Source organism: Phoca vitulina, unplaced genomic scaffold, assembly GCF_004348235.1.
Source record: "Phoca vitulina isolate PV1807 unplaced genomic scaffold, GSC_HSeal_1.0 scaffold25, whole genome shotgun sequence".
NCBI lineage: Eukaryota > Metazoa > Chordata > Mammalia > Carnivora > Phocidae > Phoca > Phoca vitulina.
Genome location: NW_022589728.1, coordinates 34,965,789 through 34,991,614, shown reverse-complemented (window position 1 = coordinate 34,991,614; position 25,826 = coordinate 34,965,789). Strand labels below are relative to the sequence as shown.

Genomic DNA, 25,826 nt, shown 5'->3' with positions numbered 1-25,826 from the left:
AAGAATGATATAGAATAGTACTATTGTCTGCTATTTTTTTCTTGAAGTATAACGGGCATACAACATTATATTAGTTTCAGGTATACAAAGTAATGATTCAACATTTGCATACCTTGCAAAATGATCACCACAATAACTATAGTTACTATCTGTCAACACACAGTTACAAATTGTTTTCCTTGTGATGAGAACTTTTAAGTATTACTCCCTTAGCAACTTTCAAATTTATAATACATTATTGACTATAGTCACCATGCTGTACACTTAATCCCAATGACTTATTTATTTTATAACGGGAAGTTTGTACTTTCTGATCCCCTTCACCCAAATCGCCCATTCCCAAACCTCTCTCTCCTCTGGAAACCACCAATCTATTCTCTGTATCTATGAGTTTTGTTTTGTTTGTTCTTTCATTCTTTCAATTCCACATATAAACAAAATCATACGGTATTTCTGTCCTCTAAGTTTGCTTAGTATAACATCCTCAAGTTCCACTCATGTTGTTGCAAATGACAACACCGCATTCTTTTTTAATTGCTAGGTAATAATTCCATTGTATATATATAAAACATATCTTCTTTGTCTATCAATGGACATTTGAGTTGTTTCCATATCTTGGCCATTGTAAATAATGCTCCAGTGAACACAGGGGTGCATGTATCTTTTAGAATTCGTGTTTTCATTTCCTTTGGGTAAATACCCAGAAATGGAATTGCTGCATGATATAATAGTTGTTTTTTTGAGGTTTTAATTTTTTGAGGAGCCCTCATACTGTTTTCCATAGTGGCTGCACCAATTTAAACTCTCACCAGCTCCAACTTTGAATTCTCTATACTTTTCTATTGTTTCTTAGTAGGTAGATAGATGATAGGTAGATAGATAGATAGCTAGATGATAGATAGCTAAATGATAGATAGATGATAAATAGATTCTATATAGACATATATAGAGGTTTGAATATATATACATACACTTATACATGTATAGGGAAGTGTGTGTATATGATATTTCATGGAATTCCATATTCTTTCCTCACATATGTCCTGTCTTTTTATGATCTTTTAAAAGGACTGATGTTCAAGCACCAGTTATATTGTGCTTTGGTTAATATTGCTGCTTTTGTTACTTAGGCTTTAATGAGCTTGGTGTTTTCAGAATTACACATTTGGTTTTGTCTTTTCATTTGAATTTGGAGCACTGCTTCATAATATTAGATTTGATTCCCCTCACGCTTAAGGATTACTTTAATAAATATACAACATACATTTACCTATGTCTACCAGAAAGAAAATGCTACATATGAATTTGCTATTATTATACTAAATTTTGATCCTCAAGTTTTCCAAATATTTCAACATATCTGGGCTTTAAATATCACTAAATAGCAAGAGTCAGCATAAATTCAAAACTATAGATATAGATTTCCAAATACCTCAAACTCTGGAGGTACAGAACATAAAATGATTATACAGGAAATAGTAAATAATACAAAGGTGATTTTTGGAAGGACTTGTATAAGATAGAAATTTTTCTTATAAGTTTGGGAGAATTAGACCAACTGATTGTGTGTTATCTTGATTATTAAAAAATCCCATTTTAAAATGACTTTTGGCCTTTTCAAGTTTTCTCATTCATTTCTCATTCATGCTTCTCTTTCTTTTGATATTTTATATTTTATAGAAGTGTATTTTTTCCATCTAGTTTTTTTAAATCATTAGAATGGACTTGTTCATAACACTTTATTATCCTTAAATCTTTATTGTGTCTTTATTGTATTTCATTTGCTTGTAAAAGGGTTTATTTTTTTGTAAGTAATTTTTTCTAAACAGCATTTCATATCGCAAATAACTACTATTTCTGTGCAGTTATTGTTTCATAGTTCATTGATCCTGCACTTATTATTTTTTAAAATTGTATTTATTTAGTCTTGCTTTCTTTTTCCAAATCTCTGGTTTCAAATGCCTAGATCATTCATTTTCTTTTTTCTTGATTTCTGATGTATTCAACACCACACATTTCTTTTATCTACAGCTTCAACTACATTTCATATATTTTGAAGTAAAGTGATTTTGTTATATGGTTGAGAGTTTTTCTTAAAAGCCTTTAATCAGTGGAGTACAATAATATGTAACTTTCTAAACACTTAGGACTGTCCTTTGCTGTCCTTTTAAAATCAATTCTAAGGTTTAGTTTTGCTCTTGACTCTATGAGAACACTATACACAATGTATTTTTGTAAATATTGCTTATGTCTTAATATGCGGGGGAAAGTTGCTCTTGGATATGGAGTTCTACATATATCTAATGGCTTGAGTTTTTTATTTGTAATGTTCAGTTTCTGTCCCCAATTTTAATTTATTTGGTCTATCAGTTCCTGAGAGGACTGTATATAAATAGTTAACTACAATGTTTATGATACTTGTTTCTTCCTATAAGCCTATCAGTTGTTTCTTTATATACTTTGAGACTCTTTGGTGTGTACATGTTCCTAAAAGTCACACTTCTCTCTCTTATTTCTATTATCAATATAAAATGCCTTATTTGTTTACCACAATATTTTCATTGAATTCTATCTTGTTATATGTTAAGATTGTTTCATCAACTTAACACATAGACTTTAAAATAAATGCATCATGTCATTTATATTGTTCTGTGGTGTGATTTCCTTTTTAAATTATTTCTTCTTTTATGCTTGTCAATATTTTCTAGTGAACTTTCCACTTCTGTATGTGTAGATAAACATTATTTTTAAGACTCCATGGTGTAGAGGTACCATAATTTAGGGGAATGTAATTATTTTTCTAAAGTTAAGCTTTTAAATGGTTCCAAGTTTTGCTAGTTAAAAATATGCTATAATAAATTTCCTTTATGAACATCTATAGATAGGTGCAAAATTTTCTATAAATTAAATTTCCAGCTAACAGACAGATGAAAAGATGCTCAACATCACATTATCAGGGAAATACAAATCAAAACTACAATGAGATACCACCTCACACCTGTCAAAATAGCTAAAATTAACAACACAGGAAACAGTAGGTGTTGGCAAGGATGTGGAGAAAAGGGAACATTCTTACACTGTTGGTGGGAATGCAAATTGGTGCAACGACTCTGGAAAACAGTATGGAGGGTCCTCAAGATGTTAAGAATAGAACTACCCTACAACCCAGCAATTGCACTACTAGGTATTTACCCCAAAGATACAGACATAGTGAAAAGAAGGGGCATGTGCACCCTGATGTTTATAGCAGCATTATCAACAATCGCCAAATTATGGAAAGAGCCCAAATGTCCATTGACTGATGAATAGATAAAGAAGATGTGGTGTGTATATATAATATTACTCAGCCATCAAAAAGAATGAACTCTTGTCATTTGCAATGATGTGGATGGAGTTAGAGTGTATTATGCTAAGTGAAGTAAGTCAGTAGAGAAGGACAAATACCATATGATTTCACTCATTTGTAGAATTTAAGAAACAAAACAAATAAACATAAGGGGGAGAAGAGAGAGAGAAGCAAACTATAAAACAGACTCTTAACTATTGAAGACAAATTGAGGGTTACTGGAAGGATGGTGGATGGGGATGGGCTAAATAGATGATGGGCATTAAGGAGGCATTTGTTGTGATGAGTACTGGACGTTACATGTAAGTGATGAATCACTAAATTCTACTCCTAAAACTAATAATACACTATATGTTAGCTAACTGTAATTTAAATAAAAACTTGAAACTACAAAAAATTAAATTTTTCATATAGCATGTAATAGTAAATTCTCATAGATTTTTGATAAATTTGAAAATGAATTCTAATTATTTTAATTGTTATGTCCTTGATATTTACTGAGGGTTGGATTTATTTATGTATTTACTATTTGTATATTTTTAATGAATTTTTGGCCATATATACTGTACATTTTAATACTGGGCTTTCTGTCTTTTCTTATTTATTTGTAGTAATTCTTCACAGAGTATGGTTATTTAATCTTCATTATTGTATACATCGCAAACATTTGCTTCTAGTTTCCTAAGAATAACTTCATCTATTTATAATCTTACTACATAATTTTTACTATTTTGTATGTAATCAAGCCTGTTAAAATTCTCTTGATAAACTAGAAACTGAGAGTGACAATGATTACTAATAATTCCTTATTTTGTTTCAATAAATTTGTAAGATTTTTTAATTTAAATGTTTCATATTATTTATAATTTGAATAATGTATGAGGTAAGAATTTTTATCTCAAATGGATAAAAGTCCCAAAACAATTGAAAATTCCATCCTATCCCAATTGATTTGAAAAGTTCCTGCTATCATGTATAAATTGATAATAAAATTATGAAAGTTTTTCTGATAATTGTGGTCCAGTTTTTCTGATAATTGGATCCAATATGTTCCAAATTTTATTGGAACATATTGTGTTTGCTCTTCCAGATAAAATTATGATGCTGAATATTTTGTTTGTCCCTGCAAACCCACTCTCTAACTTTCTCTACTCTGTTGTTTGCCCTAGAATGCCAATCTTCATATAACTCATCAACCAGGCTCCCTCATCCTTCAGTTTTTGTTTGAATTTGGCCAATGGGAAGCAAATGAAGGTGACTGTAGAAAAGGGAATTTGAGGTACTTATTCCCCCATCTGCCTCCCTGATAGACCACTGTGTAGCAGAGGCTGAACACCTGTCCCAAGGTCACCGACTGCTACAGCAAAGCACTTATACCTATAAATGCAGTCAGATACCGATAATTTCTTTCTAGGCTTTCCCCCTCAGACCTAGATATGGTAGTAGTTTTCTACTATATATGTCCTTGGGTGCTTCACCATCTTTTGGTACTTTTTGTTAACCTTACCCTCACCTTTGTAAGTAGTCCCTTCCTTAAACTCTCTTCCATCACTCCCATGTAATATGCTGTCTATTTACTGCCAGACTTTTACTGATGGGCTTCAAGTCCCATAAGATATTCTGTCAAGATTTTCGTTAGTATTCTATTCAATTCATATATTAGTTTAGGTGAAATTAAATGTTTATAATATTCCAATCTAATTTCTATTCCTTAAGTCTTCTTTATACCATTCAAAAAAGTTGTATACTTTGGCCTATAAGGGGTTTACACTTTCTGAGTTCATTTCTGGATACTTAAATTTTTTATGATATTTTAAGTGATGTTTCCCATTATTTTGCAAAATTAGCTACTGTTTCTTGTACAAACTATGATACATTGATTTAAGAAAATTGACTCTCGATGTAATAAAAGAAGAGTTTTGAGGAAAAGACTGACATTTGACCCAAAGTCAATTACAATTACAGTGTCACAGTCAGAATAAATAAAGCATAATAATTGTTGCACTCAAGAAGCTTATTCCACAAGAAAAAGTAGCACTGAGCAACTGTGGATCAGATGGAAGATCCACAGAGGACTTCCTTCTGTGCAAGAAGTGTTGATCATCAAAGAATTTCAGTGACATTACCAATCACTAACTTGATGCTAAGCAAATAGAAATATTTAAAAGGAAACATTTCAAATAACACAGGAACTGTATGATTATCATCTTTCAAAAATATTTCTGATTTCACTGATATCGTTTTTTTCCCTAGCACTGTAATTAATCTTGATATATATCTCACATATATATATGGAGAGGGATGATATATATATATATATATCAGATATATATGTGTATATATATATATACATATGGTTAGTTAAATACATAAGTAGGTATATATATTTCATTTCAGTGGGATATCGTGTGTTCTGAAAGTAACCATTGTATTTAGCCTGACATTTGGAATCAAAATCCAATTTTCAGTCGTAATGGCAAAAATATTCTTATCTCACAGAGTTACCTAGATTAAAGAGATAATCTAACCTAATCTTCAAGAGACAGTGCTTTATAAATAGCACTAATGTAATAGAAGAAAATTATTTTAATATTTATGTAGAAAAATAAAAGTTTCCAAGTTTTCACCTGAAAATCATATATTTTAATCATAAATTCTATTTAATCATGGTAATTGTCCATTTAACAATGATACACTGATTAGTTACTTCATTCTGACACTATCTAACCATCCTACATTGATTTCATTTCACTTACTTAAGCAGAATTATTTCAGAGATGAATAATCACATACTAAATGGACTGACCCAAGGAAGTACATGGATAGTATGATGCATTCATAATTTACATCTAGTATATAATGATTTACTTCATTAATTTCACAAGAATTAATTTTGATTCAGGAGATATTCCACTTGGTATATGTTAATGTAATCCGGACCAATGTAGGTAAACTGTTCAAGTAAAGAGATTTATTTTATTATATGCTTTCAGAACATTGGTTATTTATACTCACATTAGTTCAATCACTCTCTATTTATGCAAAAGTACACTTTAATATACCTACTAATGATCCAGCCTTCATTTCTGTGCACAATATTCTGACTCAAAAAACATGTGAAAATGGTTGTTTTTAATATTTTAGTATTTTTCAAAACAACTTTAAAAAGATATGATAAATCCCATTTGCATTTTCAAAAGTGGAATATTAATGCTTTTCCTATAAGATTTTGTATACTACTTTTATATTAATCATTTTTATAATACTTATTTGTTATTCAGAAACTATTGTTTTCCTTTTAATCTCATTACTTTTATACACTGAACATTCAATGTAAATTGTATACCCATAGTTTTCCTATTGTCATCTCTATTTTTAACTTAATGACTAATCCATTTATGGATTTAACTTAGTGACTAACCCATTTTCCACTAATGCCAAATGATATCTAATTAAATATCTTTTTCCCCACATGTGCAAATTGTTTTCTTTTCTAACACTATTTAAAAAAAAAATACTAGTCTTTCCCCACTGATGCATGGTACTTCCTGTTAATATACTACAAACCATTCTTCTGCATGTTAGTGTCTTGTATAAGCTAACACCCTAATGAAAACCTAAGCCAAGGGTATGAAAAAGTTGTTAGAACTTTTATTAGAAGTAAACTTAGAGCATATGTCAAGAGTGACATAATTATACACATTTATGAAATACTTCTAAGAATTTTTCCTAAGGAAATAATCAGGTAACTAGTCAGGTACTTGGGCATTAAGTATTCAAAACTGAGAATGTAATATTTTATGCAACTTAAATGATAATCAAAAGAGAAATGTTTAAATACATTATAATCAATCATAGAATATATTATGCTTCCACTAAAATTCAGAACTCTTGAAACTGCTATTGACTTGGAATATGTTCATTTTATAAGGGCCAGTGAAAAAGAGTTCCATTAACTTTATAGTACTCAACTGTGACCAAATATATAAATATTATTTACTTTTGAATTAAAATCCTGGAAAAAATATAGGAAAAGGTTAATAATTCTATAAGAGCATAATTAGGAGTTACATATGCTTTATAATCTTTTGTTTTCCCAAAATGTATACACTGAGTATATATATTATTCTCATAAGTAGATGTCTGGGGGCCACTGAGAACAAATAAGAGCTGTACAGCATGCTGCTTCTCCAGAAAACTCATGGTACAGCAGACAGAGGCCAATATAGTTTGGTAGCCTTTCCTCACAGGGAAAGAGAATTGTACATCATTCAGCATTCTGCTTGCTGTTTTGTTAGGCTGCTTAATGGGTTGGCTTCTGCCCCATTTCTCTTGGATCATGGGTGGGATCTGGCATCCTCTAAATATATGGGGGCTGCTAAGAACAAAAAAGAACTGGGTGGCATGTTACTGCTTCAGAGGACCCACCATACAGCAGAAGATACCAGAGAATACAAGGGATTATGAGTTTCTGAAAAAAAAACTAACCAGAAAATTCCTCTAATTAGGAATCTACACACAAAAGTCCAGAGAAGACATATCCACAGAGAAGGTTTGAGAGGCCCCAGATTCTCTAGCTAGACTGGTGATTGGTAAAGGTTTCCCCCTGTATAATCATAGTTCATAAAAACCAGGAGGGGTGGATGTTTTTTTCAAATGTACAAATTTGGATAATAGCCCAAGCGAAGGGACAAAATAAATCTTCAGAAACCAACCCTGAAAAAATGGAAATATATGAAATACCTGACAAAGGATAAGAAATAACATACCTAAATATTTTCGGAAAGAAAAGCTAGCAAGATGGTAGAGGAAGCCTCAGACCTGTTTTCCCCTTAGAGAAGTGGAGTTAACATTTCACAACTAATTGCCTTTGTGAGAAATCCAGAAACCAATTAAGAAGTTCCTACAATGTAGGCAAGCACAAAACCAACCACATAAAATCTGGTAGGAAAATTCATGTCACTTTCTCACCAGGCCCCTCCTAGTCATGTCATGGCATGATTAGGAAGAAACCACTAACACCCAAATTCTCTCTGGGTAGAGAAAGGACTGGAACATACATACAGTGTTCTGACTTTTTGGAAGCTGCCCAGGAGACTGACTTCTATCTTGCTTGCATTTAAGTACTGGCGGGAAAGGGGTGTAAGGTTGGGATCCACTGAGAACAAAAATGTTCAACACGTACCAGAGTCTACAGTACCACAGACAGACACTAGGTAGTGTTCATTAGTAGAACTTGGCAAACTTCTTCAATAAGGAGATTATACATATAAACTCAGAGAGAATACATCCCCAGAAAAGGCTTGAAAGATCCCTAGAATATCCAGCTGGGCTGACTGAAGAAAAACCTCCCTGTGCAAAGACCATAACACAAACACTGGAGAAGTGATTGATTTTTTTTAAATTTCCAAAGTCCCAACAGAAGATAACAAAATGTACAAAGAAGCAGGGGAATACGAACCATTCAAAGGGACAAATTAAATCACAAGAAACTGACCCCAAAGAAATGGAGACATGAATTACCAGACATAGAATTAAAAAAAAAAAAAAAAGTCATAGACATGTTCAATGAATTAAAAGAGAGCACAGATAGGCAATTAAATGAAATCAGGAAAATGATGTATGAACAAAATGAGAATATCATCAGAGATAGAAACAATGAAGAACCAACAAACTGAACTTCTAGAATTAAAGAATAAAATAAATGAATTGAAATTTAAATGAATTGAAAAATCCATTGGAGAGACTTTTTAGCTCTTGACCAGACAACAGAAAGGATTAGCAAATTTGAAGATAGGAATTTGAAATTACTGAAGCACAGGAGCTAAAAGAAAAATAATAGAAAAGAATGAAGAGAACCTGAAGGACTTGAAGGACAGCATTAAATAGAACATGCATATTATAGGAGTCCCAAAAGGAGATGAAAAGAAAAAGGGGCAGAGACACTACGTGAGGGAATAATGGTTAAAAACTTCTCAAATTTGAGAAAAAATAAATATATAAAGTCAAGAAGCTTAATTCACTCCAACTAGAAGAAAGCATACACACAGACAAATCATAATTAAATTGTCAAAAATCACAAAGAGAGAAGTTTGAAAGCAGCAAGTAAAAACAGCTGTCCCATACAAGGCAGCTCTAGGGATCTGCTGTACAACACTGTGCATATAGTTAACAATACTCTACACTTCAAAGTCGTGTAAGTCTGTGTTTTGTGTTTTTTACCACAATAAAAAAATAAATTGCTGCTAAGATTTGAGTTACTAATATTTTTTTCATTATTTCTCCATTAAAACATAGCCTGAGTAATACACACACACACAAACACACAATTTCCTATCAACAAAAATTCTTTCAGCTTTTGAAATATTGTTAATCAATCATTGACCTAAGGGAGATGGCACATAATTTTAACTTTGACAAAGTAATTTTTCTCTATTGAAACTCCAGAATTATAATCACACCAGATGTGTTTACAGAGACAACTGAGAAAAGTCTCAGAAATATTTTTAGTTAAATTTTTAGAGTTGTTGAAAATATGTTATTTTTCCAAGTTTGAAGACTTGATCTTATTGACATTATCAAAAAATGCAAATGCAGAAACAAAAGAACCAGTTAAATTAAATTTAATTAAACAATTAGCATGTACCTTTTTTCATGCACAAAACACTATTAATCATGTTTTCAAAAAGCCTGAAATATAGTTACCTAGATGAGGCAAATAATGAACAATAAAACAGTATTATAGGAGAATTAAATGTTTATTGGGTTCCAAATAAATTTTGTTTTTTTCTCTTTTGGAGTTAAAAGAACATCTTCACAATGTCATGTAATGCAAAAATCAAGCATTCAATATATTTTGTTCATATGGTGTGAAATCTGGACTTGATTTTGGAATGTGTCACTATTCTAAGAAGCTTTCAAGCTGGAGGACATAAATATATTTTTAAAAATTTATTCAGATCATTTTAAAATGGTGCAATTATTCAAAAAGAAAAGAGAAAAGACATAATTCACTGGAAGGACATCAAAATAAGTTATGCAGGCTCATGCACATTACCTTTACCAAAATACAAGTATTTATAAAATGTTTTTATAATAAAATAAAAACATTTATAAGCTACATAGAATCTTTTTCCTGATTGGTTAATCCTGTCTCTATTATTTCCAAACTCTACAATTTTCACTGTTAATTTCTTTCTCACAGAGCAATGTTATTTTGTAATTAATCAACATTTGTTGATTAAAGTATTAGAATTAAATTTAGGTAAAATTATGTTAACTTCCTCTCTCCCCCCCCAATATAATATATATATTATATATATATATATAAATTATCTGTTGAGAAAAAGTGCACTTCTCCTGTGGCTACAAAAGATGTAAATCTAATTTCTAGAGATGAGAACTAAAATGACTGATATGAAAAATGCAATGGATATGATTTGTAGTAGATTAGACAGTGCACAAAAAATATTAATAAAATGAAGACATGGTAATAGAAACAATCCAAAATAGAACATAGGGGGAAAAAAAGAATCAAATGCACACACACACAGAGGACAAGCAATAGTGAAATAGAGGACAAGTTCCATCAACCCAACATGTAAATGGGGGTACCCCAAAAAAGGAGTGAGTATTTGCAAAATAACAGCCAAAAATAGTCCACATTTGATTAAAGTGAATTTTCCACCCAATAATATCAGAATACATATTGTTTATAAGTGCACATGGAACACTTACCATATAGACCATATTATGGATCATAAAACAAGTCTTAACAAACTTAAAGGAATTCACATCACATAAAATATGTTCTTTGACAAAAATATAATTAAAATTTAAAATCATTAACTGGAAAAAATACTTGGAAGCTTTATAACATATTTCCAGATAAACTATGGGTTAAGAAGAAATCAAAAGGAAAATTACAAAGTGTTTTGAGTGGAATGAAAACAAAGACTAATAACCAACGTCTGTGCAGTACATTTAAAGCAGGACATAGAGGGAATAGCATTAAATGGCTATATTAACAAAGGAAAAATTTCTTAAGTCAACAACCTCAGTTTCTATCTTGATACTATAGTAGTGTATTAAACTCAACATAAGCAGAAAAAAAGTAATAAAGATAGGAGTAGAAATCAATGAAAGGGAAAACAGCAAAATATAGAAAATCAATAAACACCCAAAGCTGATTCTTTGAGATCAATAAAATTAATATACCTCAAGCCAGACAAATCACAACAGAAAACTCTGATAATAGCCCTCGAAGATAAGTACTACTACTATCCCTATTTACAAAGGAGAAAAATAAGGCACAAAGTTACATGACTTGTTCACATCTCACAAATAATAAGTAGTGTAGCCAGAATTCAAACCCAAGTGATTATCCTCCTCCAGTGATGCTCTTTAATGTATTTTATACACATAATGTTTATTTATATAATTATAAATTTATATTAATCAGTATTTCCATAGCTACATAATTACATATGGATATGATTTAGTATATAATTATATACCACTGAAATCAATCTACACACATTCTGGCACTTTTTCACTTTTCAGTATATCTTGAACATCTATATACATCTGCATATATGATTTGCTTAATTCTTTATATTGGTGGTAGCTTCCCATTGAATGAATGTTCCATAATTTATTTAACCAGCTCTTTCCTGATGGGCACTAATTCGTTTCCCATTGCAAAAAAAATGTGCAATATACATCTTTAAATTAACAAGTGCACGTTTATTGGTAGTATAAATTTTTAGCAATAGAATTTGCTAGCATAAAGATTTTTATTTTTTATAGACTTTGACAAATTGGTCTTGAAACATACTCTACCAGCTGACATGCCCACCTAAAATGTATAAGATTCTCGCTTTCTAACTTCCTAGAGAATCTTGTGTATTCAAATTATTTTCAATTTTTGTCAATGGGATAGGTAGAAAATTCTAATTAAAATTGAATTTTCAAATTATGAGTGAAGTTGAATTATGCATAATTATTCAAATTATGAGTGAAGTTGAATTCTTTTTATTACCTCATACAGAACTGTCTTTTTTTTTATTTTTTATTTAAGACTGGGAATACTTTATTCAAACCCATCAGAGAAATGGACAGCTTGGGTATGTAACAAAGCGTTGTATTTTTGTTTCTTGTTTGTTTGTTTGTTTTAAGAATTATTTATTTTAGAGATACAGAGAAAGAGTATGTGAGCAGGGGATGGAGCATATGGAAGAGGACAGAGAGAATCCTCAAGCAGTCTCCTCGTGGAGGGTGGATTCAGAAAGTGGACTCGATCCCAGGACCCTGAGATCATGACCTGAACCAAAATAAAAAGCTGGCCACCCAACTGACTGAGCCACCCAGGTGCCCTATAAAGTGTTGTGTTTTGAAGCATAGGTCAGTAATTTTATATGAAAGTATACACTATTATATACAAATCAACTGATCAGAGCACAACTTTTCAGTGTTTAAAACAGAATAAACTATCCTGTAAAAGCAGCACCTTTGTGACATTTTTAGCTTTAGTACTCCTCTCCTTCTTCACCCTCTTCTTCAACAGCATCCACACCAATCTCCTCATAATCCTTCTCAAAAAACTCTCCTTCCTCTGCGCTCTCACCCACATACCAGTGAACAAAGGCATGGCTGGCATACATCAGGTCAAACTTGTGGTCCAGTCAAGCCCAGGCCTCAGCAATGGCTGTGATGTTGCTCAGCATGCACACAGCTCACTGTGCTTTGTCCAGGTCTCCACCAGGTACCACAGGCTGGAAATTAATGCCAACTTTGAAGCCATTGGGGCACCAGTCCACAAATTGGATGGCATACTTGGTCTTAATGGTGGCAATGGCAGCACTGACATCTTTGGGAACCAAGTCACCACAGTACAACAGGTAGCAAGCCATGTATTTACCATGGCGAGGGTCACATTTCACCATCTAGTTAGCTGGCTTAAAGCATTCATTGGTGATTTCGGCTACAGAAAGCTGTTCATGGTCGGCTTTGCCAGCAGAGATGACAGGAGCAGGAAAGCGGATGCTGGGACAAGGCACCAGGGTCGTCTGGAATTCTGTCAGATCAACATTCAGGGCTCCATCAAATCTGAGGGAAGCAGTGATTGATGACACAATTTGATCTATCAACCTATTTAGCTTATTGTAGGTTGGGCGTTCAGTATCAAGGTTTCTATGACAGATATCATAGATGGCCTCACTGTCTACCATGAAGGCACAATCAGAGTGCTCCAGGGCGATGTGGGTAGTGAGGATGGAGTTGAAGGGCTAAACTACAGCTGTGGAGACTGGGAGAGGGGGTTGCTTGGGTAAATGGGGAACTCCATCTTGGACTTCTTGCCATAATCAACAGAGAGATGTTCTATCAGTAGGTTGGTGAACCCAGAACCAGTTCCCCCTCCAAAGTTGTGGAAAACCAAGAAGCCCTGAAGACCTGTGTCCTGATGGGCCAGTTTGTGAATTTGGTCCAACACAAGGTTAATGATTTCCTTGCCAATGGTGTTGTGCCCTTGGGCATAGTTATTGGCAGCATTTTCCTTGCCTGTGATGAGCTACTCCGGGTGGAAGAGCTGCCGGGAGTTGCCTGGGCAAACTTCATCAATGACTGTGGGTTCCAGGTCTACAAGTACTGCCCTGGGCACTTGCTTGCCAGCACCCATCTCACTGAAGAAGGTGTTGAAGGAGTCATCTCCCCCAAAGGTCTTGTCACTTGGCATCTGACCATTGGCTGGATGCCGTGCTCCAGGCAATAGAGCTCCCAGCAGGCCCTGCCAATGTGGACAACAGCCTGGCCAGCACGTATGGAGATGCACTCATGCAAGGTTGCTGCTTCGTGGCTGCCGAGCAGATGGCGGAGAGGAAGAGGAGGGGTTCTTGCTTCTTATAGGGCAACTCTTACATGGTCGATGTATAAGAACCTGCCAAGAATTTTTTATTCCCCTTTTTCTTCATTCTCTTCCCCCCACCCATCCCGCTTAAGATTTTACAACTATTGGTAACAGCCAGTTTTATATTAAAATGATTTATTTCTCATGTGTACAGCAACTTTATTAGCCTGATATTTATATATTAATATTTATGGAACATTTTGCCATTTAGAATACTGAATTTTTACTACTCAGAGATTAATATTTCAATTTATGTCTTTTACCTTTTTCTTTTGTCATGTTCTAAAGGACTTCCTCCACCAAAGGTTAGAATTTGCTGTTGTTTTCTTATAGCAATGTTATGACATCATTGCTTACATAGGTTTTTAATCCACCTGAAATGTATTTGTTTCTGTTCACTACTTGTCTAACAATCAGATATTTAATAAACTATCTTTTTCCCTACGCTTTTGAAATAACACCTCTATATTATACTAAATTACCATATTAAATTTGCCATACTAAATTGCCATGTTTTCTTCCTAGTCCTTCAATTAATCTGCCTACCAAATAAAATATTTGATTTATATCACATTCTCTCAGTATTTTAAAAGCATTTTTAAAGTTCGCTTATTTAATTTTGTATGTAGATATTAGTATCAACATAATCAACTTTAAAAAGAATTCCTGCTGCTGTTTTTTATTATGTTTACATTAGGCTAACAAATTTAGTGAAAAAAGTCATCTTTGCAGTAATCTATTTTCCTATTCAAGAATAAGTTTTGCCTCATTTATTATCTTATTTTATGTAACTCAGTTGACTTTTATATATATTTCTTATTAAGTGTATTTCTAGATCATATTTTTGGTTGCTATTATATATATAATCTCTTCTTTTAAATTTTATAAATAGCTTTTATAAAATAAAATTTAAATATTAAGTTTGCCATCAGTAGTTTCACTAAATTCCATGATTCCTAATAGTTTTCTCATTGACTTCACAAATATTCAAGTATAAATTATATAATAAGTAAATAATGATGATTTTACCTCCCTCTTTTACAAGTTCTTGCTTACTACTTATTTTATTTAAAAGTGTTATACCGAGTGTTGTATGTAAGTGTTGAATCACTAAATTGTACACCTGAAACTAAGATTATGCTGTATGTTAACTGGAATTTAAATAAAAACTTTCAAAGTAAATAAATAAAAATGTTAGTAAGTTCATCACTTTAACAATAATTCTTTTCCTATTTACTATTAAGAACATAGCTAACTTAGGGGCGCCTGGGTGGCTCAGTCATTGGGCGTCTGCCTTTGGCTGGGGTCATGATCCCCGGGTCCTGGGATCGAGCCCAGCATCGGGCTCCCTGCTCGGCGGGAGGCCGCTTCTTCCTCTCCCACTCCCCCTCCCCCTGCTTGTGTTCCCTCTCTCGCTGTGCCTCTCCATCAAATAAATAAATAAAATCTTAAAAAAAAAAAAAACATAGCTAACTTATTTTTTGAGATCTAGATCACTTTATCATATTATAGAACATTTCATCTATTCTCATTTTATTAGGAATTTGTGTCAGAATTTCCTCAAAGGCGTTTTAGCTGCCATGAACACAGGTTGTTTCTACCTTGATCTATATTTTAGTAAAATATACTAATGGCTTTTTTAAAAAATATATTGAGCTAGTTCCCATTGAATTCCTAGAATGAATCAACTTTTTTGGTGCCTTATTCCTTAAAGTGCTGCTGGATTATGTTTTCCAATATAATTTTCAGGATTTTTATATTCATCTTCACATTTGAGATTCCTAGTCTTTTTTAATATTTTTATATATTTTTTGTATTTTCCTTGTCAGCTGTAACTTCCATGTTTTACTAAATTTGAAAGAGAGCATTGATATAATTTGTTCCTTAAAAATTTAATCAAATCAACTAATGTTAGCCATATTAAAATATTCATACTATTATTACAGTGTGCTTCTGGTACTCAGTAAGGACTTTTCCAATATTCTAGAAAAGGATGCTATGATCGGTTTTCTGAGACAGACAAAGCAAAAACAATTTACACTAGAAAATATGAGATAGAAAATTTGGGGCTAAGACAAATTTTTGTCTTGATGTACCATTATGAAAGTTATTTCTGTTGCTAACATGTTTTTTCTACTGTCATTTTATAAGAAAAGTGACTAAAATATTAGAAATGTGAAATCTATATAACTATTTAAGTATTTTCTTATACTTTTCTATTTTTTAACAAGTAATTTAAAAAATCTGTAAGTAACTTTCAATCTAATAAAGAGAGCATAAGAACAAAGTATAAGGTATCAGATCTCTCTGTGATAAACAAAAACATCACTTATGCAGGCTATGCAGGTCATTGAATAAGTGGTTGAGGTGGTTTGTTAAGTGATATTCTTGTGGTTCACATGCATTAAAAACTATTGATAGTTTCTTCACGACTGAAAGATTTGTTCAAGTAAGGTATATTTCCCTCTTTAAAACTGTGTCTTAACTATTTGGCAAATAGCTTGAATATAAGGGTCCAAAGTGCTTCTTGAAAATAACTACTTAAGCACATAAACAAAATTATTCTGTGTAAAATGCCTAAAAGAGTATTATCACATTATTCAAAAACATGTCATTTATTCTTGGAGAGTAACTCAAATTTGATTTATATTTTATATTCTATGGCAAATATTATCTCAAGATAAGTTGCAGCAATATTTCCTAAAATAACATTTGTCAAACAAACATAAGTGGATTAATATTAATATAGTATGTGCAAAAAAAGAAGCAAACCTCTCAAGTTCAATATCACTTTGTTCTGTCTGAAATGGAACTTAAGTATATGGTGTTTTAATATAAAGCCTTGCCAAGCTTTCTGGGTGAAGAATTGACTTAATGTAAAAATAAACATCAGAAGCGTACCGGAGTGGCTCAGTCGGTTAAGCATCTGCCTTGGGCTGAGGTCATGATCCCAGGGTCCTGGGATTGAGCCCTGCTCAGGCTCCCTGCTTAGCAGGGAGTCTGCTTTTCTCTCTCCCTGTGCCCCTCCCCAGGCTCATGCTCTTTCTCTCTCTCTCTATCAAATAAATAAATAAAATCTTTAAATAATAATAAACATCAGAAAATAGGACTACCGTTACAAAAAAAAAAAATTAAATAATAAAAATAATTCAGAAAATAAAAAGTATGCTATTTGAGATGTTTAAACAGAACTACTATAACACTTCAGCCTAAATTTATATCAATGCTCACATTCTTCTCAGAGCTGTAACTACCTCCTAAAAGCTCCTGTAAGATTTGGTATCTACAGAGATCAAAAGGGAAATACAGGTCTTCGACATGGCTGCCTTCTACTAACCCAAGATTTGTCTTGATTCAACAAAAGACTTTATGGGGTATTATTATCTGAAATGTTTAGCTCTTCCAAAATGCTAGATTTATAAAAACATGCACATAATATTATTTTTATTAAAGTTTGAAAGGCAACATATGAACTTATGAATAATTTATGACTCATGGCTGTTATTTGCATGTAGAAATGCAAAAAAATTAAAATAGTAAATAAGAATGCTATAGGCAGAGATAGACTGCACCTAACAGTTTTATTTTTCTTTTCTTTTTATAAGCAATGTAAATCTCCACCATATTTCACTAGCGCTAAGATCTGCTCCTTTTGTCATTAGCTAGTAGCTTAGAAAACCTTGAATAAACATTTGTTTGGGATCCAAAATGTATAGCAATGCCACTGATGTAAATTCAGTGGTGCTAACATCTAAAGAGATAAAACTAATCCTGTGGCTATTGACCTATGAGCATATAGAAGGTTGTGCATATGTAACACCCATATGGCATGAGAAATGATTAAAACAAAAGCACTGGTACCTTGGAGCAAAGTATCAATTTGTTAAAAATAGATTATTATTGTGGCGCCTGGGTGGCTCAGTTGATTAAGCATCTGCCTTCAGCTCAGGTCATGATCTCAGGATCCTGGGATCAAGCCCCACCTACGTCAGGCTCTCTGCTCAGTGGGGAGTCTGATTTTCCCTCTCCCTCTCCCTCTGTGATATCTCACTCTCCCTCAAATAAATAAAAATAAAATATTTTTTAAAAATTAAAAAAAACAAAAATAGATTTTTATCTCAAAACCACTGATATGGTGCTTTGAGGCGACAGAATGTACAGGAGAGTAACTTGCTTTTAAAAATGGGGAACGTCTAGGTATTGCTCAGTCCAGGAGATAATAGACATGATAGATGACAGATAGCTAGATAGCTAGATAGCTAGATAGAGGTATAGATATACAGATTTTTGCTTTGTTGAAACTATAGAAACCTACAAAACTCTTCTTTTAATAATCCTAAGCAAGAGTCATTCTAGAGATTCCAGAAAATTCATGCAGGGGATTATATTTCATGAAGTCATATAAAGGCAGTTGCAAATATAAATACACAAAATGATAGAAACATTGCCTCTGAGAAATTTAGAGGAAGATCTCTAATTTAAGGACAACTTAACAGCAGAAAATGTTTTTAGGTACTAGAAAATGACAGGTCTGATGCAAGTTATAGTGTGATATAGCAGCAGAAATGATTTGGGGTCATGAAGAAATAAAATCACAAAGCAGACAAAGTGTATCTGGGTCCAAATGGAGGCAGTCCTCTCTGCCTAAGTGCTGCCGCAAAACTTTAAAGGTTAGGTAATGCCACACTTCCACTTGGATAAAGTGCGCATTTTTTGTTGTCTCAGCATCTCTGTAGAGACACACTCATCCCCCTTGGCAATCCAAGTGGTTCACGGAGGACTTTACCATTTTCCAGGGGCAGGGCTGTGACCCAGCTCCAGCTGAACAACAAAATCCTTCTCCTAGCCAGAGGGAGTTGTTGAGTGTATATGTGACTCAAGCCTGGCCAGTGAGACTTACTAGATTTTTCCTGGAACAATGAGGAACAGAACTTTTCACAGGGATTGTTTGCTGTAACAAAAATGTATCCCCTAGATATTTTTGGCCATAACATGGGGAAATTTGCTGGAGAAGGGAATGAACACAAAGCAAAACAGAACCATGGACTGGAACAAATAATCAGAGTGTGATTAGTTCAGATTTTGGATCAAGGTTTCCTGAAAGATAAGTTCCTAAACTTCCCATTTATATATACCAATAAATTACTTTGAGTTTATTAGTATTTTTTCTCTTGATGCATTGAGTTTGATTTCTGTCATTTAAGATGCAAATATATCTAATAAAACACATTAGAGTAAGAATTCATGAAGCCTTCCTGGAAGGCTCTGATCAGTTAAGTTTTTAGCAAAAGTTCTCTTAAACAGACTCCATTTAGCAAATACACCAAGCTAAAATACTGTAAAACATGATCCATGCCCATGTCTCATTGAATATCTGCAGCTAGTAAGTTACACTTTAACATACTCATGTGTTTCTTTTTTTTTAATTTAATTTTATTATGTTATGTTAGTCACCATACAATACATCATTAGTTTTTGATGTAGTGATCCATGATTCATTGTTTTCGTATAACACCTAGTGCTCCATGCAGTACGTGCCCTCCTTAATACCCATCACCGGGCTAACCCATCCCCCTACCCCCCACCCCTCTAAAACCCTCAGTTTGTTTCTCAGAGTCCATAGTCTCTCACAGTTCATCTCTCCCTCTGATTCCACCCCCCTTCATTTTTCCCTTTCTTCTCCTAATGCCCTCCATGCTATTCCTTATGTTCCACAAATAAGTGAAACCACATGATAATTGACTTTCTCTGCTTGACTTATTTCACTTAGCATAATCTCCTCCAGTCCCATCCATATTGATATAAAAGTTGGGTATTCATCCCTTCTGATGGCTGAGCAATATTCCATTATATATGGACCACATCTTCTTTATCCATTCATCTGTTGAAGGGCATCTTGGCTCTTTCCACAGTTTGGCTACTGCGGACATTGCTGCTATGAACACTGGGGTGCATATGGCCCTTCTTTTCACTACATCTGTGTCTTTGGGATAAATATCCAGTAGTGCAATTGCTGGGTCATAGGGTAGCACTATTTTTAATTTTCTGAGGCACCTCCACACTGTTTTCCAAAGTGGCTGTACCAACTTGCATTCCCACCAAGAGTGTAACAGGGTTCCCCTTTCTCCACAACCTCTCCAGTATTTGTTGTTTCTTGCCTTGTCAATTTTTGCCATTCTAACTGGTGTAATGTGGTATCTCATTGTGGTTTTGATTTGAATTTCCCTGATGGCTAATGATGATGAACATTTTTTCATGTGTCTGTTGGCCATTTGTATGTCTTCTTTGGAGAAGTGTCTGTTCAGTCTTCTGCCCAATTTTGACTTGATTATTTGTTTTTTGTGTGAGTTTGAGAAGTTCTTTATAGATCTTGGATATCAGCCCTTTATCTGTAGTGTCATTTGCAAATATCTTCTCCCATTCTGTGGGTTGCCTCTTTGTTTTGTTGACTGTTTCCTTTGCTGTGCAGAAGCTTTTTATCTTGATGAAGTCCCAAAAGTTCATTTTTGCTTTTGTTTCACTTGCCTTTGGAGAAGTATCTTGAAAGAAGTTGCTGTGGCCGATGTCGAAGAGGTTATTGCTTATGTTCTCCTCTAGGATTTTGATGGATTCATGTCTCATATTGAAGTCTTTCATCCATTTTGAGTTTATCTTTGTGTATGGTGTTAGAGAATGGTCTAGTTTCATTCTTCTGCATGTGGCTGTCCAATTTTCCCTGCACCATTTATTGAAGAGACTGTCTTTTTTCCATTGCATATTTTTTCTTGCTTTGTCGAAGATTATTTGACCATAGAGTTGAGTTGAGGGTCCATATCTGGACTTTCTATTCTTTTTTTTTTTTTGGACTTTCTATTCTATTCTGTTGGTCTATATGTCTGTTTTTGTGCTGGTACCATGCTGTCTTGGTGATCACTGCTTTGTAATATAGCTTAAAATCGGGCAATATGATGCCCCAGCTTTGTTTTTCTTTCAACATTTCCTTGGCAATTCGGGGTCTTTTCTGATTCCATACAAATTTTAGGATTGTTTGTTCCAGCACTTTGAAAAATGTCATTGGAATTTTGATCGGGATGGCATTGAAGGTATAGATTGCTCTGGGTAGCATAAACATTTTAACAATGTTTATTCTTCCAATCCATGAGCATGGAATGTTTTTCCATCTTTTTGTGTCTTCTTCAATTTCTTTCATAAGTGTTCTGTAGTTCATAGAGTATAGATCCTTTACCTCTTTGGTTAGGTTTATTCCGAAATATCTTAGGGTTTTTGGTGCTATTGTAAATGGAATCGTTTCTCTAATTTCTCTTTCTACAGTTGTGTTGTTAGTGTATAAGAAAACAACTGATTTCTGTGCATTGATTTTGTATCCTGCCACATTACTGAATTGCTGGATGAGTTCTAGTAATTTGGGGGTGGAGTCTTTTAGGTTTTCCACATAAAGTATCATGTCATATATGAAAAGAGAGAGTTTGACTTCTTCTTTGCCAATTTGAATACATTTTATTTCTTTTTGTTGTCTGATTGCTGTTGCTAGGACGTCTAGTACTATGTTGAACAATAGTGGTGAGAGTGGGCATCCTTGATGTGTTCCTGTTCTTAAGGGAAAGGCTCTCAGCTTTTCCCCATTGAGGATGATATTTGTTGTGGGTTTTTCATAGATGGATTTTATGAACTTGAGGAATGTTCCCTCTATCCCTATACTCTGAAGAGTTTTAATCAGGAAAGGTTGCTCTGTTTTGTCAAATGCTTTTTCTGCATCATTGAGAGGACTATATGGTTCTTCTCTCTCCTCTTATTAATGTGTTCTATCACAGTGATTGATTTGCGAATGTTGAACCACCCTTGTATCCTGGGGATAAATCCCACTTGGTCGTGGTGGATGATCCTTTTAATGTATTGTTGGATCCTATTAGCTAGGATTTTGTTGAGGATTTTGGAATCCATATTCATAGGGATATCAGTCTGAAATTCTCCTTTTTGATGGGAGATTTGGAGATGGGAGATGGGAGATTTGCCTAGTTTGGGGATTAAGGTAATCCTGGCCTCATAGAATGAGTCTGTAAGCTTTCCTTCTGTTTCTATTTTTGAAACAGCTTCAGGAGAATAGGTATTATTTCTTCTTTGAATGTTTGGTAGAATTCCCCAGGGAATCTATCAGGCCCTGGACTCTTTTTTTTGGGAGGTTTTTGATCACTGCTTCAATTTCGTTACTGGTTATTGGCCTATTCAGGTTTTCAATTTCTTCCTGTTTCAGTCTTGGGAGTGTATAGGTTTCCAGGAAGGCATCCATTTCATCCAGGTTGCTCAGCTTATTGGCATATAGTTGTTGATAATAATTTCTAATAATTGTTTCTATTTCCTTGGTGTTAGTCATGATCTCTCCCCTTTCATTCATAATTTTATTAATCTGGGTCCTTTCTCTTTTCTTTTGGGTAAGTCTGGCCAGTGGTTAATCGATCTTATTAATTCTTTCAAAGAACCAGCTTCTAGTTTTGTTGATCTGATCTGTGTTTCTGGTTTCTAATTCATTGATCTCTGCTCTGATCTTAATTATTTCTCTTCTAATGCATGGCTTAGGCATAGTTTGATGCTTTTTCTCTAGTTCTTTAAGGTATAGAGTTAGTTAGTGAATTCGGAATTTTTCTATTTTTTTGAGTGAGGCTTGGATGGCTATGTATTTCCCCCTTAGGACCACCTTTGCAGTATCCCATAGGTTCTGGATGGATGTGTTTTCATTCTCATTGGTTCCCATGAATTGTTTAAGTTCTTCTTTGATTTCCTGGTTGACCCAAACATTCTTGAGCAGTATGGTCTTTAGCTTCCAAGTGTTTGAATTTCTTCCAAATTTTTTCTTGTGATTGAGTTCCAGTTTTAAAGCATTATGGTTTGAGAATATGCAGGGAATAATCTCAGTCTTTTGGTACTGGTTGAGATCTGATTTGTGACCCAGTATGTAGTCTGTTCTGGAGAAAGTTCCATGTGCACTCAAGAAGAATGAGTATTCTGTTGTTTTAGGGTGGAATGTTCTGTATATATCTATGAGGTCCATCTGGTCCAGTGTGTCATTCAAAGCTCTTGTTTCTTTGTTGATTTTCTGCTTAGATGATCTGTCTATTGCTGAGAATGGAGTATTGAGGTCTCCTACAATTAACATATTATTATCAATATGACTATTTTGGGTAACAGTTGACTTATGTAGATGGCTGCTTCCATGTTGGGGATGTAGATATTTACAATTGTTAGATCTTCTTGTTGGATAGACCCTTTAAGAATGATATAGTGTCCTTCTGTGTCTCTAACTACAGTCTTTTGTTTAAAATCTAATTTGTCTGATATAAGAATTGCTACCCCAGCTTTCTTTTGAGGTCCTTTGGCATGGAAGATGGATCTCCATCCCTTCACTTTCAGTCTGGATGTATCTTTAGGTTCAAGATGAGTCTCTTGTAGACAGCATATGGATGGGTCCTGTCTTTTTATCCAATCTGCAACCCTGTGCCATTTTATGGGAGCATTTAGGTCGTTCACGTTGAGAGTGATTATTGAAAGATATGAATTAATTGTCATCATGTTGCCTGTGAAGACGTAGTTTCTATAGATTGTCCCTGTAAATTTCTGTTGTATATCACTCTTGGGGTCTTTCTCCTTTTATAGACCCCCCTTAATATTTCTTGCAGAGCTGGCTTATTGGTCACATATTCTTTCAGTTTATGCTGGTCTTGGAAGCTCTGCATCTCTCCATCCATTCTAAATGACAGCCTTGCCAGATAAAGTATTCTTGGCTGCATGTTCTTCTTGTTTATTACCCTGAATATGTCTTGCCAGCCCTTTCTGGCTTGCCAGCTCTCTGTGGATCGGTCTGACGTTATTCTGATGTTCCTCCCTCTGTACATAAGGAATCTCTTCCCCCAACAGCCCTTAAGATTGTTTCCTTGGTTCGAAGATTTGCGAGCTTTACTATTACATGCCGGGGCACTGGCCTGTTTTCCTTGATCTTGGGAGGGGTCCTCTCTGCCTCTAGGACATGAATGTTTGTTTCATTCCTCAGATTAGGGAAGTTCTCAGCTATGATTTGCTCAGATATATCTTCTAGTCCTCTCTCTCTCTCCACCCCCTCAGGGATTCCAATAATTCTGACATTGGAACATTTCATGGTGTCACTTAGTTCTCTGATTCTATTTTCATGGATTCTGAGTTGTTTTTCCCTGGCCTCCGCTTTTCCCTTTTAATCTATTAACTGGTCTTCTAGGTCACTAATTCGTTCTTCTGCCTCGCTTACCCTAGCTGTTAGATTATCTAGATTGGATTGGATCTCATTGATAGCATTTTTAAGTTCTGCCAATTCAGCTTTCATTTCTGCCCTTAGAGACTCTATGTTGCTATTAATTGATTTTTCCATTCTAGCTATCGTCTTCACAATTGCTAGCCTGAATTCCATCTCTGACATCTTGGTTGTATCTGAATCCATTTGTAAATCTGTGGTGTAAGTCATAGTCTCTGAGTCTTTCCTATTTTGAGGCTTCCTCCTCCTAGTCATACTGTTGAGGGTTGATTGAGGGAATGTATAGAGTCCAAATTATTGACCACAACCCAAGCAAGATGCACCTGTTTTCTAGGGACCTTAGGGTTGCTGGCTTCTTGTTTAACCAGCCTGTCTTCTGCGGGAGGGGCCTGCTGCACTTTTACTCCGGCAATCCTGTTTGGGCAGTTGCCCTGCCCCCTGTGGCGGGGGATGGGCTCAGTGACAATGTTTTTTTTGGGTTTTGTTGTCGGTGGCTTTCCCTGGCTGCTTTCCACGTCTCTTCCAAGAGTCAGAGCAGAAGACATCATTTCCAATCTCTGCCTCAGAGCAGAGAGATCACAGTCTGTTCTTCAGTGAGCTCTCCAGGCCACACTATCTCCATTTTTGTCTGTGCTGCTATAAACTGCAGCATCCTGGGTTGTGTGTCCCTCAGCAGTGCTCCCAGTCCTTGCCTCCAGGTCAGGGCTCGTCTCTGCCCTTTGTTCTTCTAAAACCGCCAGCCACCCCCAGTTCACATGAGCAGCCTTGCAGCTCCGGTTTCCATCGGGGGGCTGCCCTAAAGTCCTTTCCCCGCCACTACCGGTCTGTGAGTCTGTGCCCCGTCCCCAAAGCGGGAGGCTGTTGCTCACTGATGGTGTAGGATCCCCACTGCCAGGCTCCCTCCCACTGCTGTTTATCCTCCAATATCTGCCCACGGAATCACAGCTCCCTGCTTTGTACCTCAGAACCAACCACCTGCGATATTCTGTTTGTAGAGATCCAGATCTATCTGCTTACATCTCAGGCTGATTTCATGGGTATTCAGAGTGGTCTGGTAGATATCCAACTCAATTCCATGGACCAGTTGAAATAGGGTCCCCTACTCCTCCACCATCATATCCCCCCTCTCATGTGTTTCAAGTACAATCAAATGAGCTGTATTCTAGACAACAGTTGATTGCATTTGTTTCAACACAAAAAAATGCTGTTTATGTCATTTGTATTTCTCATTGTAATCATGTTTTAATCAAATATTAAACCAATACATATTCTATGTGAGAGTTTGTTTCTATGAAATC

General features: G+C 34.6%; 1 protein-coding gene and 1 pseudogene across 1 annotated transcript in view; both read right to left on the bottom strand.

The window, feature by feature from the left end:
- Window positions 1-25,826, bottom strand: part of CNBD1 (cyclic nucleotide binding domain containing 1) — a 400,860-nt gene that overhangs the window by 62,938 nt on the left and 312,096 nt on the right. The gene's annotated exons all lie outside the window — the stretch shown is intronic.
- LOC116643029 lies at window positions 12,874-14,179 on the bottom strand (annotated as a pseudogene).